We start from the raw sequence: 17411 nt of genomic DNA, 5'->3' as shown, positions 1-17411 counted from the left end.
GCAGATGTCAGGCAGACAGGGCGAAGACAGTGGGTCGAAAAACATCGATTTGGGCATCAAATATGGATCTGGCGACTGTATAGAACGAAGCTTTTCCACATAACGCCTTTTATGCAACACATCCAGTGAGTTTACGGCATCAGAAAGCACCGGGTCTTCCATGAAATGCATTTTAAATTCCTCGATCAATTGAAACCAATGCTAATACAGAGACAAAATGACGGACAAGTGGGCGGAACCATACAGCGAGCACGTGGTTTTGTGACGTCGGTGGGTAGGGTCTATATATAGCAAACCCCCAAAAAGTCGCAATGTAAGTTTTTTCCAATATCGTTCAGTTTCAGCGGCCAAATGTCCAGCTTGCGTTTGGTACTTCAAGTTAATGATGATTGACAGGTTTGGTAGCTTTGCGATCAAATGCAAAAATGTGTCAATCATCGTTAAACTTGCATAAGTTTGCTGTGGAAACTAAGCCTGCACAATATATTGTTTGAACATCGCCATCGCAATGTGCACATACGCAATAGTCACATCGCAGGACATGCAATTTTTTTTTCTTTTTTTCAACATTTAAACTTCTGTTTTACTTCATGAACACAGCAAGTGTGCAGATCCTGGATTAAACTGAGTTATAAAAATTAGGGCCGATGGCGCCATTTTTCAGAGCATCGGAATTTAAAAACAACATACATTCATGTTTTTCTCCTTCATGCTCATACAGCACCACAGTGTCTCACTCTCCCTCCTGCTAGGCAGCGCGACCAAACTGTTTTTCTTCGTCAACAGTGCAGCTGTCCCGGACGGAGCTATTCAAGTTATTCGGTGAAAAGTTTCTCGTTTTAATATCGCAATATAATACTGCAAACTCCCCAAAAACCACAATGATAGTTTTTGCCAATATTGTTCAGGCCTAGTGACAACTCATTGTGTAAGTGAGAGTCTGTTCTCAGCAGTGTGAGCATCAAAGCCTGAGTGGACTCACTCAATGAAGCATTTAATAAAGACAAGTATTTTTCTAAATTTTTCTTGTTTAAAAATAATTCACGTTATGAAGGCGGCAGGGTGGGACAGTGACATGTTTGGAACTTTTTTTTTTCTGAATCGGATTAAGACTCGGTATCGGCAGATTATCAAAATCAGGTGACTCGGACTCGTGTGCAAAAATATGCGATCGTGTCATCCCCTACTACCGATTATTTATTGTGACAGAGAGTGCAACCATTAATTATCAAGCAATATCATTTTTTTCTCCACCACTAGTTAATGTAACTTAAAGTAAAATCAGGCCCAAATAATAAAAAGAATTCATACAAAAAAGTTGTTATGTGACCTCTTAGGAAGTTCTGCATTCAAGATCATGTTACCAATTACAGAGGTGATTAGGAAGCGTTACATAAGTGATAACACATGTGCGTTATTCACACAGGCCTATGCCTCATCATTAAACCCTACAATAGCTCCAGTGGAAGAACTTGTAAATAGTTTCAGTTCCAGTGTGATGACTGTAATGGACACTATTGCCCCGATTAAGACAAAAACTTTGTCAAGAAAGAAGAGGTCACCCTGGAGAAATGCCATACTAGCTATAAAACAAAAGCAAGTTTGTAGACGAGCAGAACGCAGATGGCGAAAAAACAAACTCCTAGTTTTTTATGATATCTACAAAGAGAGTCTTCGCAAATACAACCAGGAACTGAAAAATGCTAGACAATCATATTTTTCAGAGATCATTAGTAGAAACATCAACAATACTCGCACACTATTTTCTGTTGTTGACAAACTGACAAACCCACAAGCATCAATACCTCAGGAATTGGCATCTGAGGTGTCCTGTAATAATTTTGCAGCATTCTTTACACACAAAGTACTAAAGATTAGACAGACTGTGTGCAACTCCGGATTAACAAATGTTACACTAAACGCCTCCCAAAATGTCCCCCACGTCAATCTTAGACAGTTTAGCCTCTTGGACTATGCCACTTTAACAGAAATTGTGTCGAAATTAAAGCCCACAACATGCTGCCTTGACATCCTTCCTTCAAACTTTTTCAAAACTGTTTTTCATTGCATAGCCCCAGACATACTTCAGATTATAAATACTTCCCTCCAAACAGGAGAGTTTCCTCAGACTTTAAAAACTGCAGTAATAAAACCTCTCCAAAAAAACCTAATCTGGATGCCTAAACCATTAGTAATTACAGGCCAATATCAAATCTGACATTCCTGGGGAAAATTATCGAAAGGGTTGTGTTTGAACAGATCCAGACTTTTATGATGCAAAACAATCTTTTTAACTCATTTCAGTCTGGATTTCGGCCACAACACAGCACCGAGACCGTGCTTATCAAAGTCCTAAATGATATTCGTCGGAATACCGATGCAGGCAAATCATCTGTTCTGCTACTATTGGATCTCAGCGCCGCATTTGACACGGTTGATCACAACATACTACTCAGCAGATTGGAACAGTGGGTAGGGCTTACTGACACTATTCTTCAGTGGTTCACATCCTATTTACATGATAGGGATTTCTTTGTGTTAATTGGAAACTATCAGTCAGAACGAACCAAATTCACGTGTGGAGTCCCTCAAGGGTCAATTCTTGGACCACTCTTATTTAACATCTATATGCTTCCGTTAGCTCAGATAATGGAACAGTATGACATCTCCTATCACGCCTATGCAGATGACACACAACTGTACATTTCTGTGTCCCCCACATGATTATAGTCCCTTAGTCTCCCTGAGTAAATGCATTCATCAAATCAATGAATGGATGTGCCAGAATTTTCTCCAGTTAAATGAGGAGAAGACAGAGGTGATCATTTTTGGGCCAAAAAAGGAAAGGTCAAAGATAAGCAGCCAACTTAGCACAATGTCACTTACAGCTACAAATCAAGTCAGAAACCTTGGCGTAATTATTGACTCAGACCTAAAATTTGATAGCCATCTAAAGTCAGTCACTAAATCCGCTTATTACCACCTAAAAAATATAACCAGAATTAAGGGGCTTCTGACTCAACAAGACATGGAAAAACTTATGCATGCATTCATTTTCAGCAGATTGGACTACTGCAACGGTATATTTACAGGTCTTGATAAAAAATCAGTCAGGAAGCTGCAGCTAGTACAGAATGCTGCAGCCAGAGTCCTCACAAATACAAGGAAGCTGGACCACATTACACCGGTTTTGAAATCGCTACACTGGCTTCCAGTGAGTCAAAGGACAGACTATAAAATACTACTGCTCGTCTACAAAACACTTAATGGCCTTGGACCAAAATACATGCTTGACTTGTTAGATTCCTATGAGACATCTAGACCCCTAAGGTCGTCTGGAACCGGTCTTCTGCATGTTCCAAGAACAAGAACCAAGCAGGGTGAGGCAGCATTTAGTTATTATGCTCCTCACCTCTGAAACAAGTTACCCGAACGTCTGAAGTATGCTCAAACTGTCAGCTCCTTTAAATCAGGGCTAAAAACGCTTTTGTTTGGCACTGCATATCCATAACTGTCTATATATTTCAACCTACCTGCCTTCTATTCCTCTTGTGCTTATCTCCATTGCTGATTTCAATGATTATTATTAGTAGTAGTTTTTGCTTTATTTTTATTTTTGTTTTATTTTTATTTATTTATTTTTATTCTGTGATTAAATGCGATCTTTTGTCTTGGTTTTTACGTTGTGTTGATTTAAATGTGATTTTTATGGTCTTCATGTGATGTAAAGCACTTTGAATTGCCTTGTGTTGAATTGTGCTATATAAATAAATTTGCCTTGCCTTGCCTTAAGAATGAATCATATTAATTTGAGTCCTTATCAAACTAATTCTTGAGCACCATACGTCATTCCTGAGAGAATTGAAGCAACTGTGTCAGTACCCATCCCATTACTTGACATTTACACCATCTGGAGATCACTCACAAATAAAGCCCCGCTTTACAACTGCTTTTTGAGGGGAATGCACTTAATGACAAGTTGTATTCCACATATGGGCGGAAAGCCCTAAAACCAAGCGTGGGCTAGAGAGTGGTATTGATTGGATCAAGACTATTCAAGGCTTTTACAACATGTGTTATAATCAAATCGCTGTAACTGCGTAGGATTAAAGTAACAACAAAAATTTTTGGCTACCATATTTTTCCTGACTATAAGTCGCACCTGAGTATAAGTCACACCAGCCATAAAATGGCCAACAAAGAGGGAAAAAACATATATAAGTCACACCGGAGTATAAGTTGCATTTCTGGGGGAAATTTACTATATAAAATCCAACACAAAAACAGGTATGTCATCTTGAAAGGCAAATTAAAATAAAAATACAATCGAGAACAACATGCTGAATAAGTGTACAGTATGATAATGTTGCATGATGTATGAACAACGAAATGCGAACGTGGCCGGTATGTTAACGTAACATAGCTATTAAGAGTTGTTCAGATAACTATGGCATAGAGAAAATGCTAACAAGTTTACCACACCGTCAGTGTCACTCCAAAACACCAAAATGACATGTGAAATGATATAATAATGTGTTAATAATTTCACACATAAGTCGCTCCAGAGTATAAGTCGCACCCCCAACCAAACTATGAAAAAAACTGCGACTTATAGTCCGAAAAATACGGTACATAGAATTGACAGTTGAAGGAAGTCATCTATATTTAAGGGGGGATGTGACCGTTGCAGACAGCGTAACAATTTAGCCACTTCAAAAGCAGGATTTTAAGTTAATTATTACTTGATTGAGATATTTATTTACTATACCTGATGTTTCTGTAAGTTAAGTGTCAAGCCCAAAAATAACATTTTTGAAAAAAGGCAGATTTGACTTATTTTCTAACAAATCAGAACTTTATGGGGATTCAAGTTGGCAAGTGAACAGTAAAAACTGTCCAAACAACTGAGCAGCCTTAGTAAGCCCTTTCTGTTGTTTTGTTTCCTTGGCCTGACCTGGACTGTAGTGGGGGAGCATGTGGTTAAGACAAATGTGCTCAGAATAGAACAAAATGAAAGTAGATACAAAGCAAAGAAATTAACTATGTAGTCATAATTTATTGCTCCAACTAATATGACATACAACAGGTGTACAACAGTTAGACCTGGAATCAATCAATAAATAAATAAATACAAACAAAGTTCTGTGGCTCATACTGGGATCAACCATGAAGAAAATCTGCACCAAACGCTTCAAACACTGACGTCAAGTAGGGTGGGAAGCCTGACATGTTTTGTGGTTTCTAAAAATAACCATGGAGCTACATGTAGACAATCAGCATTCAAGATCACCATGTTATCTTGCATCCTCTGAAAGCTATTTTTGTGGACCTAATTGATGTGACTAGTACGATATTTAGCTCTAAAATTGGGATATATTAGAAGAAATTATTGCATGTCTTACAGCTCTGATGTCATGTCTAAACAAATGTCTTCAATTAGATGAAGAATACTTACAATTCAGCTATGTTTACTTCAAGGCACGCGGGAGTTATTATTGTTAAGTTTTACCAAATACAGAATTGGATTAAAAATTAGGCAGTTGAATAAGAATGCAAGCCCAGTTAGTAAGCCACAGGCCCAGACCAAACACTGATATTTTAACATGACATCACAAGTAGGGATGTCCCGATCGCATATTTTTGCACCCGAGTCTGAGTCAACCAATTTTGAGAATCTGCCAATATCATCACCCGATACCAAGAAAGAAAGAAAAAAAATATTTATTTATTTATTTATTTATTAGGGGTGTCAAACAATTAAAATTTTTAATCGAGTTAATTACAGCTGAAAAATTAATTAATCGTAATTAATCGTCCTATATAAATGATATCTACCGTAAACATGTGGCTGCCACTGGATGTACTTTGTAGCAGCTTTTCGGCAGCAGTCAGGTATGTTGTGTTTTTTTTATAACGTGGCATGAGTTGAGCTAGAGCCGTGAGTTGAGCATTGGCATTACCCGACGGGCCGGGTAATGAGAAGCATGATGTTTAGCTACTCTCGCTCCGTTCTTCCTCATTGCTCCCGAAGACCGCGCGGCGCGCTGAGTGTGTTGTACTTCCCGCTTTACTTGGCATATTTCAATAATCGGAATTTGGATGTTTGTGAATCGTTCTCGAATCTTCCACGGCTGAATCGCGAATAATCTAAGAATCGGAAATTTTGCACACCTCTACAACATACGGTACATAAGTACTGTATTTGTTTATTATAACAATAAATCAACAAGATGGCATTACCATTATTAACATTCTGTTAAAGCGATCCATGGATAGAAAGACTTGTAGTTCTTAAAAGATAAATGTTGGTACAAGTTATAGAATTTTTATATTAAAACCCCTCTTAATGTTTTCGTTTTAATAAAATTTGTAAAATTTTCAATCAAAAAATAAACTAGTAGCCCGCCATTGTTGATGCCAATAATTACTTACATAATACTCATGGGTGCTGAAGCCTATAAAATCAGTCGCACCCAAGCGCCAGCAGAGGGCGACAAAACTCCGAAAAACACAACAAGTACACATTTCACTGTGCTGTCATTTTAATGTTTGAGCGGGGCATGTGCGTTAATTGCGTCAAATATTTTAACGTGATTAATTTTAAAAATTATGTGAACAATTTAACGCAATTAACGCATGCGCGGAACGACCTACTCAAGCATTGCCGCGAACAGACTACAATGGTGCCGTTTGAAGTATATTGAGAGCTAAGGGCAGAGACAAGCAAGTGGAGTGAACGCAGGTGTTGGCGGGTGCCGCTGTTATTTTCATTGTGACCGGCATTGTCAGATTGAGCAGTGAGGAAGAAAGTGGTCAAGCGAAAGAGGGAGCGAGGGAGTAGAGAAAGTGCGCAGTTAGCTCAGGCTCAAGTGCTGCGTCCCCCACATGCTTTTGTTTTGTTAATAAAAGTACCCACAAAAAGCCATCCAACGCCTCTCGGTGTTTATATGTACGCCACCGTCTTCCTCAGGAGAAAATCGGACGAATCGAGTCAACCAATGACAACGAGCCAACATGAATCGCCGGTCCACAGCACCGCCAATTACCAAGAAGGGCGAATTGGTAACGCAGGCATTTATTGGAGCCGCGCTATTTCATGGATTAAGCGGTGGTACCGGTTCCACAACTGTTATAACTATTGTGGCAAGCGACATGGGGAAGAATAACTGAAGATGTTCTTTTTCTTAACACCATGCATTATACTCAATGCAGAGAAGATATACCATTTGCAGCAACCACTGTGACTCATGGTTGCTCAAATTCCCATCATGCATTTGGGCAGTTAAGAACATTTAAGTCGCTACAGTATCATTTAGTGAAAGCACAACAAAAATAATATTCCTATCTCTCAAAAATAAAATAAAGAGATCTGGCATTCCCGATCAAAATAGCTATGCAAAATAATACTCTATTCAAACATTAAGTTTAGCTCAACAAATACACTAGATTCCAATATTTAGTCACAATATACAAACTATCAAAATTACTATAACTTTTACTCTCATTTTTCTTTTAAGAATTATAAGTCTTTCTATCCGTGGATCCCTTTCACAGAAAGAATGTTAATGCCGTCTTGTGGATTTATTGTTATAATAAACAAATACAGTACTTATGTACAGTATGTTTAATGTATATATCCGTCTTGTCTTATCTTTCCATTCCAACAATAGTTTACAGAAAAATATGGCATATTTTAGAGATGGTTTGAATTGCGATTAATTGCAATTAATTACGATTAATTAATTTTTAAGCTGTGATTTAACTCGATTAAAAATTTTAATCATTTGACAGCCCTAATATATATATATATATATATATATATATATATATATATATATATATATACACACATGTGCAAGTTCTCCCACTTGAAAATATTAGAGAGGCCTGTAATTGTCAACATGGGTAAACCTCAACCATGAGAGACAGAATGTGGAAAAAACCCAGAAAAATCACATTGTTTGATTTTTAAAGAATTTATTTCCAAATCATGATGGAAAATAAGTATTTCGTCAATACCAAAAGTTCATCTCAATACTTTGTTATGTACCCCTCGTTGGCAATAACGGAGGCCAAACGTTTTCTGTAACTCCTCACAAGCTTGTCACACACTGCTGCTGGTATTTTGGCCCATTGCTCCATGCAGATCTCCTCTAGAGCAGTGATGTTTTGGGGCTGTCGTTGGGCAACACGGACTTCCAACTCCCTCCACAGATTTTCTAAGGGGTTGAGATCTGGAGACTGGCTAGGCCACTCCAGGACCTTGAAATGCTTCTTACGAAGCCACTCCTTTATTGCCATGGCTGTGTGTTTGGGATCATTGTCATGCTGAAAGACCCAGCCACGTCTCATCTTCAATGCCCTTGCTGATGGAAGGAGATGGAAGGAGATTTTCACTCAAAATCTCTCGATACACGGTCCCATTCATTCTTTCCTTTACACAGATAAGTTGTCCTGGTCCCTTTGCAGAAAAACAGCCCCAAAGCATGATGTTTCCACCCCCATGCTTCACAGTGGGTATGGTGTTCTTCGGATGCAATTCAGTATTCTTTCTCCTCCAAACATGAGGACCTGTGTTTCTACCAAAAAGTTCTATTTTGGTTTCATCTGACTATAATATATTCTCCCAGTCCTCTTCTGGATCATCCAAATACTCTTTAGCGAACCGCAGACGGGCCTGGACGTGTACTGGCTTCAGCAGGGGGACACATATGGCAGTGCAGGATTTGAGTCCCTGGCGGCGCATTGTGTTACTGATAGCAGCCCTCGTTACTGTGGTCCCAGCTCTCTGTAGGTCATTCACTGGGTCCCCCCGTGTGGTTCTGGGATTTTTGCTCACCGTTCTTGTTATCATTTTGATGCCACAGTGTGAGATCTTGCATGGAGCCCCAGATCGACGGAGATTATCAGTGGTCTTGTATGTCTTCTATTTTCTAATAATTGCTCCCACAGTTGATTTCTTTACACCAAGCGTTTTACGTATTGCAGATTCAGTCTTCCCCGCCTGGTGCACGTCTACAATTTTGTCTCTGGTGTCCTTCGACAGCTCTTTGGTCTTGGCCATTATGGAGTTTGGAGTGTGACTGACTGAGTTGTGGACTGGTGTCTTTTATACCGATAATGAGGTAAAACTAGCCCTGAACCATATTGGAAAAAAATATTGTTGCGATATTCGGGGGGTTTGCGATATATTGCGATTTTGAAAAAATGTAATAATTAAGATCAGTTTTAAACATAACTGTCCCACAGAATCATTCTCAAACAAGAATAAAGTTCTGTAGTCGAAAAATGCTTGGCTTTATTAAATGCTTCTGTTTACCTACCTTGGCCGTGACTCTGGAGTGACATGAAGAAATTACAAACTCCTCGAGATCACTTCTGGCGTTTATTGCCACAACACAACGTGTCCGGCTGCTTCGAACTGTCAACCCCCCCCCCCCACACACACACACACACACACATTCATTCCAGTGCGCGCTTCCTTGTGCAGCAACTACTTAACAAGTTAAACTATGATTGACGTATGCGGCGGATGTGAAGTACGCTTCTCTGGCAAGATCAAACAACCATCTGTCAACATCGTTAACTTTAATAGGCAAGTGCCACAGTGACTAAGGAACAAAGAGCTGGGAGAGGGAGGAAAGGAGAGAGGTAGGCTGTTTGGAGCGCATGAAGCAGAAGAAAAGTTTGGAGATTAATTTTTTTTTTTTTTTTTTAATAACTATCACACGTCCTTGCGATGGGACTATTGCACATGCGCACATCGCAATGGCGATGTTTAAACGATATATCGTTCAGGCTTAATATGTATGTATGTGTGTGTATGTTGCCCTAAACGAATATCTATCCTTTCCATTGCACAAAACGCCCACTTTACACACATTGCAAGTTGTTGCATCTCCACGTTCGATGGTAAAATATTTCCACACAGCAGAAATTACCACTCTAGCAGCTACCCATTAAGTTCCTGTGTTAGCTTCCAGAACGTTCTCCTATTGAGGCTGTTTACAGTACTTCTTTCGCTTTTTCCGGGAGTATAAAAGGTATATATTTTTGGTTTTTTTGGGCAATGCCATGGTATTTTTGGATTAATTTGTTATTTTTTTAGCCCCCTCCCCCCCAAAAAGTTGTTATATATATTTATATCTAACTTTTTTAATTAAATTAAAACCCAATCCTTTTCACCCAATTCCCATCCTCTGAAAAATGGCTCGATTGGCCCGATTTCCGATACGTGACCAGATCGGGGACATCTGTAATCAGAAGTACACATAAAATTGAGTAATGCTGAAGACGTTTTGTTATATAGCTGGCCATAAAGCCTCATTTTACAACAAATGGGCAGAGTGCTTATGATGATGTCCACAGGAAGTTGTGTTCCTTGGCCTTTACTCATCTAGTGGTGGCTGAGAATGTGCATTCCAGATCAGAATGAATAGAGCTAGCTATTTACTTGGGGTGCAGTGAAAATTGTTGCACTTTTTGAAGACCAGTACAGTCTTGTAACGTTTTTGTGGAATACTTGATTCAGCCCACACAACATTCTACATAAGTTGTGTTTGAGACTCCTACAAGCACTTTTTCACTGGCTAATAGTACTAAGGCATGGCTGTATCCTCACCAGGACGCTACAGCTCGGTCCTGGGTATACAGCGAGCTAAACTCCCAAATGACGATGCTGGCCGTCCGTATAGTTTGCTGACTTTATTTTGGCCGTCGTTATGACACCACCATTTGAAGAGTGAAACTAAAAATAGAAATAGTACAAATCAATTTCGTCCTCGATACCAAACAGGTTTGCATCAACGTAAAAAAAATTATAATTAGCTGCTATTACAGCAATGACACAAATGGTTAGCATGCGTTCGCTAACATTAGCACATCATTCAAACAACCACACACCTGGCTCTTAGTGTCCGATCGTGGGCAGAAAACACAAAAACAACAGAAAAGATACACACAGGCGTTGCCTGTGTAGAGATATTTTACAAGCATAAACAATGAACGTTAGGTTCGCAGCCATGTTTCTCTCTCTCTCTCTCTCTCTCTCTCTCTCTCTCGCTGCGTAGCTGTCCGTCTTCTTCTGGCGTCTGAGCGCTCTTCTTCGCGTAAACAAGTGCGAGTGCGCCCCCACTTGGGCGTGAAAGTGCCACAAACTTAAAGCATGCATTTGCACTTAAAAAAGTCAATACAATTGAACACACATTGCCAAAGGCAGAACGCGAACGTGGCCATACTGTAGCTATTAAGAATTATTAAGATAACTATAGCATAAAGAACATGCTAAGAAGTTGACCAAACCATCAGTGTCACTCCAAAACACCAAAATAACATGTGAAATGATATCATAATGTGTTAATAATTTCACACATAAGTCGCTCCTGACTATAAGTCGTACCCCAGCCAAACTATGAAAAAAAACTGCGACTTATAGTGTGAAAAATACGGTAATGTACGAAACATTAAAAGCAGCTAATAGCTTGAGGGGTTGGTGGGTGTCATCAATAATCGATTTATAATCAAATCGTAGCCATAATCGAACTGTTAGGTGCCCAAAGATTCCCACCTCTGCTATATACTGCTTTGCAAACACTTCTACAGGGTGACCCAAAAAAAAGTTTACACTGCCATAATACAACTTAAATGCCATGTTTATTCATCTTAGAATTAGAATTTAATCACAAATTATACATTTTTGTAAAGAACATGTACAGTACACTCTATTTTTCAATGTGTCCTCCCTTAAGTGTCACAACAGCCTCCAGGCGCCTGCAGAACGCTTGACAGGTCTTCTTTATGTAGGATGCTGTCATCTTTTCCCAAGATCTAACAATGGACCTCTCCAAGGCTGCCACAGAAGTTTGTGGCTTCTTACAGGCACTGTCCTCCACAGTTGCCCATATGCTATAATCCAGGGGATTGAGATCTGGACTCTGGGGTGGCCATATATCACCTTGTCAATCAACTTTTTGGTCCGCACAGATCGGCACTTCCAAACCCAGGTTTTCGTGAGGGTGTTCCAGTATCTTTCAGCTTCTCTTTAACTTTGTAGACTGCACATCTGGATATTCTCAGATTTGCTGCAATCTCAGTAGGTGTCAGACCGGCACGCAGCAATTCAGGTAGAGCTAAAGTTTTCTTCATTTTCAGCAGAAGCACAGGAATTATAGAGACGAGAGATTACCAGCTGCATTGAGTGACCTTAATGAATCACTTAAGCATGACAACCTATTTAGATATGTTTCAATGGCTTTTAAACAAGCAGTCAACTGAGTGTAAAGTTTTTTTTGGGTCACCCTGTAAATATGGGCAAGCACTGAGGTTGTCCTTGCATGCAAAAAATCTATAAATGAAGTAAAATGTGAAAACACCTTTAGACAAATTATTTGATTCAGACTTGTTTTACAGGGAAACCTGCATACATTCATTAAAGTAGCAATCAGACAAGTAGCTGCTGCTAATGAAAAAAAAAAAAAAACAGTATGAGAACTTCAAAAGGCTGCAAAATCCTCCATTGCAAAATGGATGCATGTGTATTAAAAAAAAGAAAAAGCTTAAAAATTGCAGAGTTCAATTTCACGTAAGTAATGTGAATGTGTTAAATGTGTGAATATTATTATATTAAATCAATCGAATCGAGGCAGACTGTGATGTCAGCAAATATTGTATCGCTGTCCAAAGGATCGTTATTGTGTCATCATGAATTTACTGATTAACACCATTAATGTCCAAAAAAAAAAAAGTTAAAACTCAGCTCAGAGTGCAAGGGGGAATCTGAACAAAAGAGGGAAAATGTACCTGCCTTTTTGTATTCCCCAAAGAGCTCACTCAAGATGTTGACAGAGGGGGGAGGAAAAACATTTGTACTGTAGTGTCAGCCAAGCCACCATGGCGATTTGCTAAACAAATTCAATGTGGAGACTCCTACAACAGTCTATGAGGCGTAAACATGAATGGCTAATGGTAGCAGACCAAGCTTCAGTACCACTATAACGTTGATACAATCTTTGAGAAATGATGACATTTATAGTTTAAATACTCATAAAGTGTGGAAATGTGTGTCATTTTTGTTTAGACTACCTGAGAAGACATACATTCCAGATGACTGGTTCTAGGCAGCCTGAACTCAGGAATGCTATGCATGACTACTTGAATATATTGTTGGCATGGCTGTATCAGCTCTGAAAGATTTAGCAGGAAAGACAACTTTCTGATTAAATGTAGGTGTAGCAGGTGACAATTTGGATTTTAATAAGCATGATATACACTACCGTTCAAAAGTTTGGGGTCTAAGTGACCCCAAACCTTTGTACCGTAGTGTACATAATGAAAAATCCCATATGATACACTACGTTTCAAATGTCTGGGGTCTAAGCGACCCCAGACTTTTGAACGGTAGTGTATATTAATATAATTAGAGTAACTACTAAGGGTGTAACAATAATTTGAACTGGATCGATATATCGACTGTTTAAGCAAGTATCGAATTTAGAGCTGAAACGAGTACTCGAGCAACTCGAGTAACTCGAGTTTAAAAACTGATCCGAGTAATTTTATTCACCCCGAGTAATCGTTTATTTTGACAGCTCTAAGCGTCACGTTTTGCTCGGACTACTTTTAATGCGGGGCCACGCGCTGTCACGTGCGGAGAGGAAGAAGGGGAAAAAAAACTTACTGCAGCCGACAGCCGCCACAAACGACGCCGACGTTGCTAAATACTAGCCCGCACGATGCTACGTTGGTACAGGTAGGGTCTCATAGAGATCACATGTATGTTGAACTAGATGCTAAAACACAGACTCGGCGGCGGCTGGGCAGCGTTAGTAAAAAGCCGCCATCTTAAAGCAGTACAGCGCTAAACGCTAATAAAAAGCGCTAAACGCTAATAAATAAGATTAACGTTACTGTCGCTACTAGCTCACGTAACGTTAGCCCTGCGGAGGGCTAGGTTTCTATTAATTATGACCACTGTCGATGCGTGGCTAACGTGTCTTACATACAGGCTTTAACATAACATAGCATTGTGGAGTGATGAGGGTGTAAAATAAAAACTTAATCATGCTAACTATCAATTTTAGCTCAGTAGTCATTGCTGGATAAAACACAAAGTAGCACTGGTCCCTAATGTGCTCCAATACAGTCTGTATCATACATTTTTTTTTGAACACTGCAAAAACACAAAATCCTATCAGGACTTACAGTTTAGACTAACTTAAAACTTAACTAGAACTTCAAAATGGCTTGACACAAAGAGAAATTCAATTGAAACACGTGGGAAAAAATCCTAACTTTTAAGTGATGTGTGTTATCAAGTGTAACGGCATTTTTAGGTAAGATATATGTATATATATATATATTTTTTTTTTAAATAAGATCTACAAGTTTTTTGAGTGAAAGCAGTGAATTAGTCTTTTTTTTTTTTTAATTCTAGTTACATCTGAGATGCAATTGTTGACTGTTTTCAACAATATACATCGAAAATAAAGACATTGATTGACTGAAAATGGTTCAAGATTAGATGAAATGTCTTGTTTTCTCATGTATATTTATAATTGCTCTTCACCTAAAAATATATTTGTTTTATCCGATTACTCGATTAATCGATAGAATTTTCAGTCGATTACTCGATTACTAAAATATTCGATAGCTGCAGCCCTAATCGAATTGAATCAACCCAAAAGCAAAACATCAACCAGCATCTTCGTCTTTTAGATGTACTGTTTTGTTAAGACAAAAGCTTTTCACTCGGGATGCATCGAAATGAAAAGTTTTGACTGAAACAGAGGTCGAAAGCCGAAACTGAAACTAATTATTATTTAAAGTATTTCCATATTCATTTTTTAAATTTTTAAACACACAATTAAGGTAATTATTCAGATTTTTATTTTTTGTTATTTATTATCATTTTTTTGTTGGATTTTTAATGCTTACAATTACAAAAATATTTGATATTTATCTGGTTTTGACATTTCAACAATGCAAAACGGTAACAAAAAAATAAGATCGATAAATACAAAATAAAACCATTAACTTGACCCACTATATATCAAATAATAATATACATGTATACAACCTCCAGAAAAGCCCGTTTTACTTCTTGACGTAATATTATTATTATTATTGTTGTAAGTACTGTAGCTTGACGTAATATTATTATTATTATTATTGTTGTTGTAAGTACTGCAGCTTCTCTGCTTTATCACATTGATGTCTGTTCCTCCGCTCATTAATATAATAAACTGAGGCATTGTCTCGCACTAGTAAGGTTGCTTCTTTATTCTCACATTAATTATTGCTCCTTATAGTACATAGGTCTGTGAGTCTATGAGATAGACAGGCTCCAAATAGAAACATTAACTGACAGACTCCAATAGTTTCATGTTTTCACTCTGTAGTCTCACAATGAAAAACCTCTGGTTTCCTTGATGTTATTTCGGAGAAGAAAAAAAAGGTTTTGGACCAAAACCAAAACCTCACATTCAGTCACATTTAGGTCACCGAATTTTTGGTGAATAGTCTCCTTTGCGCTCAATTGTCTGAAATGTTTCAGCAAAAAAATTGTCAATAAGAAGAAAATTGCTTTATATCGTTTATTGCTTGAGGCAGAGGCGGAGCTTGGGGGTGTGTAGGCAGTACAGCTGCACCCTGGCCCCTATAGGGCCTGGGTGGACGAGAAGAGGGTGTAAAAAGCATGCCTGACAATGCACTGAGCTTTATTAGTGTGTTTAAGCGGGCGTACCTATCACAGTCAGCTGGCATTAAACTCTGCCCCACCCCCACTTGGCTCAACAGGCCCTGATCGTATTCATTGCGTCCGGGCCCGGATCTGATTTATTACGCCACTGGCTTGAGGTTAAATATAATTGATTTTGTTAATTTTGTGTATATGAGATCAGAAATCAATCGAAGCCCCTTTGAATCTAAATCCAATCTTTGCAGACTAAGAAATACGAGCAAATATAGTATATAGTTATCCAAATATTGACTATTAACCAAACTGGTGATTTATGCCAATATTTGGAAATTTGACGTATATCTGTATCTGCCTTCTTTTTAATCCAACCAAAACTCAATTTAAATTATTTCAGCTACATTGAAATTTTATTTTATTCATTGTGACAAAATTCAGGAAGCTATTATCTAACTTTTTATTTACCTTTACAAGAGGTGCTGCTGATCCTGAGAACTCCCTGTATTTTAGTTCTATTGTATTGTCTGTGGAAATTTTTCAGAGAGCTATTTATCTTTATAAGAGATGTTTCTGAGTCTAGAAAACTCAGGTACCTCTGGAGCTAATATTTTCTAGGTTTAATTTGCAGTTGCATATTATCAGTGTTAAGATGCAACGTTTGAGCCAGATAGAACTACTGAATTTCAGACGCCAAATAAAGAGCAAACTGACAGAGAATCAGATATTACAATGCTCTACTGCTGTAGATTTACTTGGGACATGGTGGTGAATGAATTACTTCGAGCTGGGGGGGGGGGGGGGGGGGGGGAACACAACTGTATAGTATTCGGACACGTTGACAATGAGTAATGTTATTGGACAGCATTGGCAACTTGACAACCTGAGGCGCCACGTTCTCTCCGTGTCCCAACACGCCAACTTTAGATTCCCAAGCACAGTAAGTGGACACAGCGCGTTTCCTATCACCTTAACTTAAATTTAGCACATTTAAATTATTTTGATTTGGGCGTACTGTATCTATAAAACTTTGTCAAAAACAATACAAAGCGTTTTACACTCACCATTTCAGGACTTTAATCAAGCTGCTCCCTATGGCGTAATCCTGTACCTGTTACAAGCAATGTTGGACATTAGCAACTAGACATCAATACTTTCGCCAAGTGTCCTTCTTAACTTGCCTCACTTCGATGCAAACTGGCTCCATCCTGAGGAAAACCCTCATCATCCAATGGTAGCATCTGATTGGTCATCAGACCAGTTGGGAATGCGCCCATTGGCGGAGATAAAATGTCAATCAACAGCAACGTCTTCCTCTCCGGGAGGACTGGAATGTGTCCACGTGACTTGTGAGGTGGCTACCCATAGCACCGCTGCCTCGAGATGATTTTGGAATGTACAGTATTTATATATTTTATTTTACAGTCTATGGATTGAATTTAAGAGTAGGTAGTTAAAATATACATTATTCAGATTTACATTATCATATTGTTCTACAAAATATAAATTTCCTAAAATGCATACGTACATTCATTGTTTCATCCTGAAATTTTTTAGGATTATTTTTACTATCATTTCACATAAGCCTTCTTTGAGTCCCAAAAACATGCCGTTACAGATAAGGTTTTCGGAGGGAAATTATCTTAAGTCATGTAATCAGTTTGAAAACTATTAATGTATTTTTTTTTAAATGTATGTTTTGTTTTTATCGACTCGGTAACAT

At 38.4% G+C, this 17411-nt stretch overlaps 1 protein-coding gene across 3 annotated transcripts in view; it reads right to left on the bottom strand.

Annotated features, from left to right (window-relative positions):
- arhgef10 (Rho guanine nucleotide exchange factor (GEF) 10) overlaps positions 1-16891 on the bottom strand; it is a 94124-nt gene extending 77233 nt beyond the window's left edge. For all 3 annotated transcript variants that reach the window (XM_057859242.1, XM_057859243.1, XM_057859244.1), the window contains exon 1: positions 16753-16891. The gene's annotated coding sequence lies outside the window, so the exon portion shown is untranslated. The remainder of the gene's footprint in view (positions 1-16752) is intronic.
- Positions 16892-17411: the final 520 nt, after the last annotated feature.

The sequence above is a fragment of the Corythoichthys intestinalis genome, chromosome 15 (assembly GCF_030265065.1).
Source record: "Corythoichthys intestinalis isolate RoL2023-P3 chromosome 15, ASM3026506v1, whole genome shotgun sequence".
Classification (NCBI taxonomy): Eukaryota; Metazoa; Chordata; class Actinopteri; order Syngnathiformes; family Syngnathidae; genus Corythoichthys; species Corythoichthys intestinalis.
Note: the sequence above shows the minus strand (reverse complement) of the source record. Positions and strands in the feature narration are given on the sequence as shown.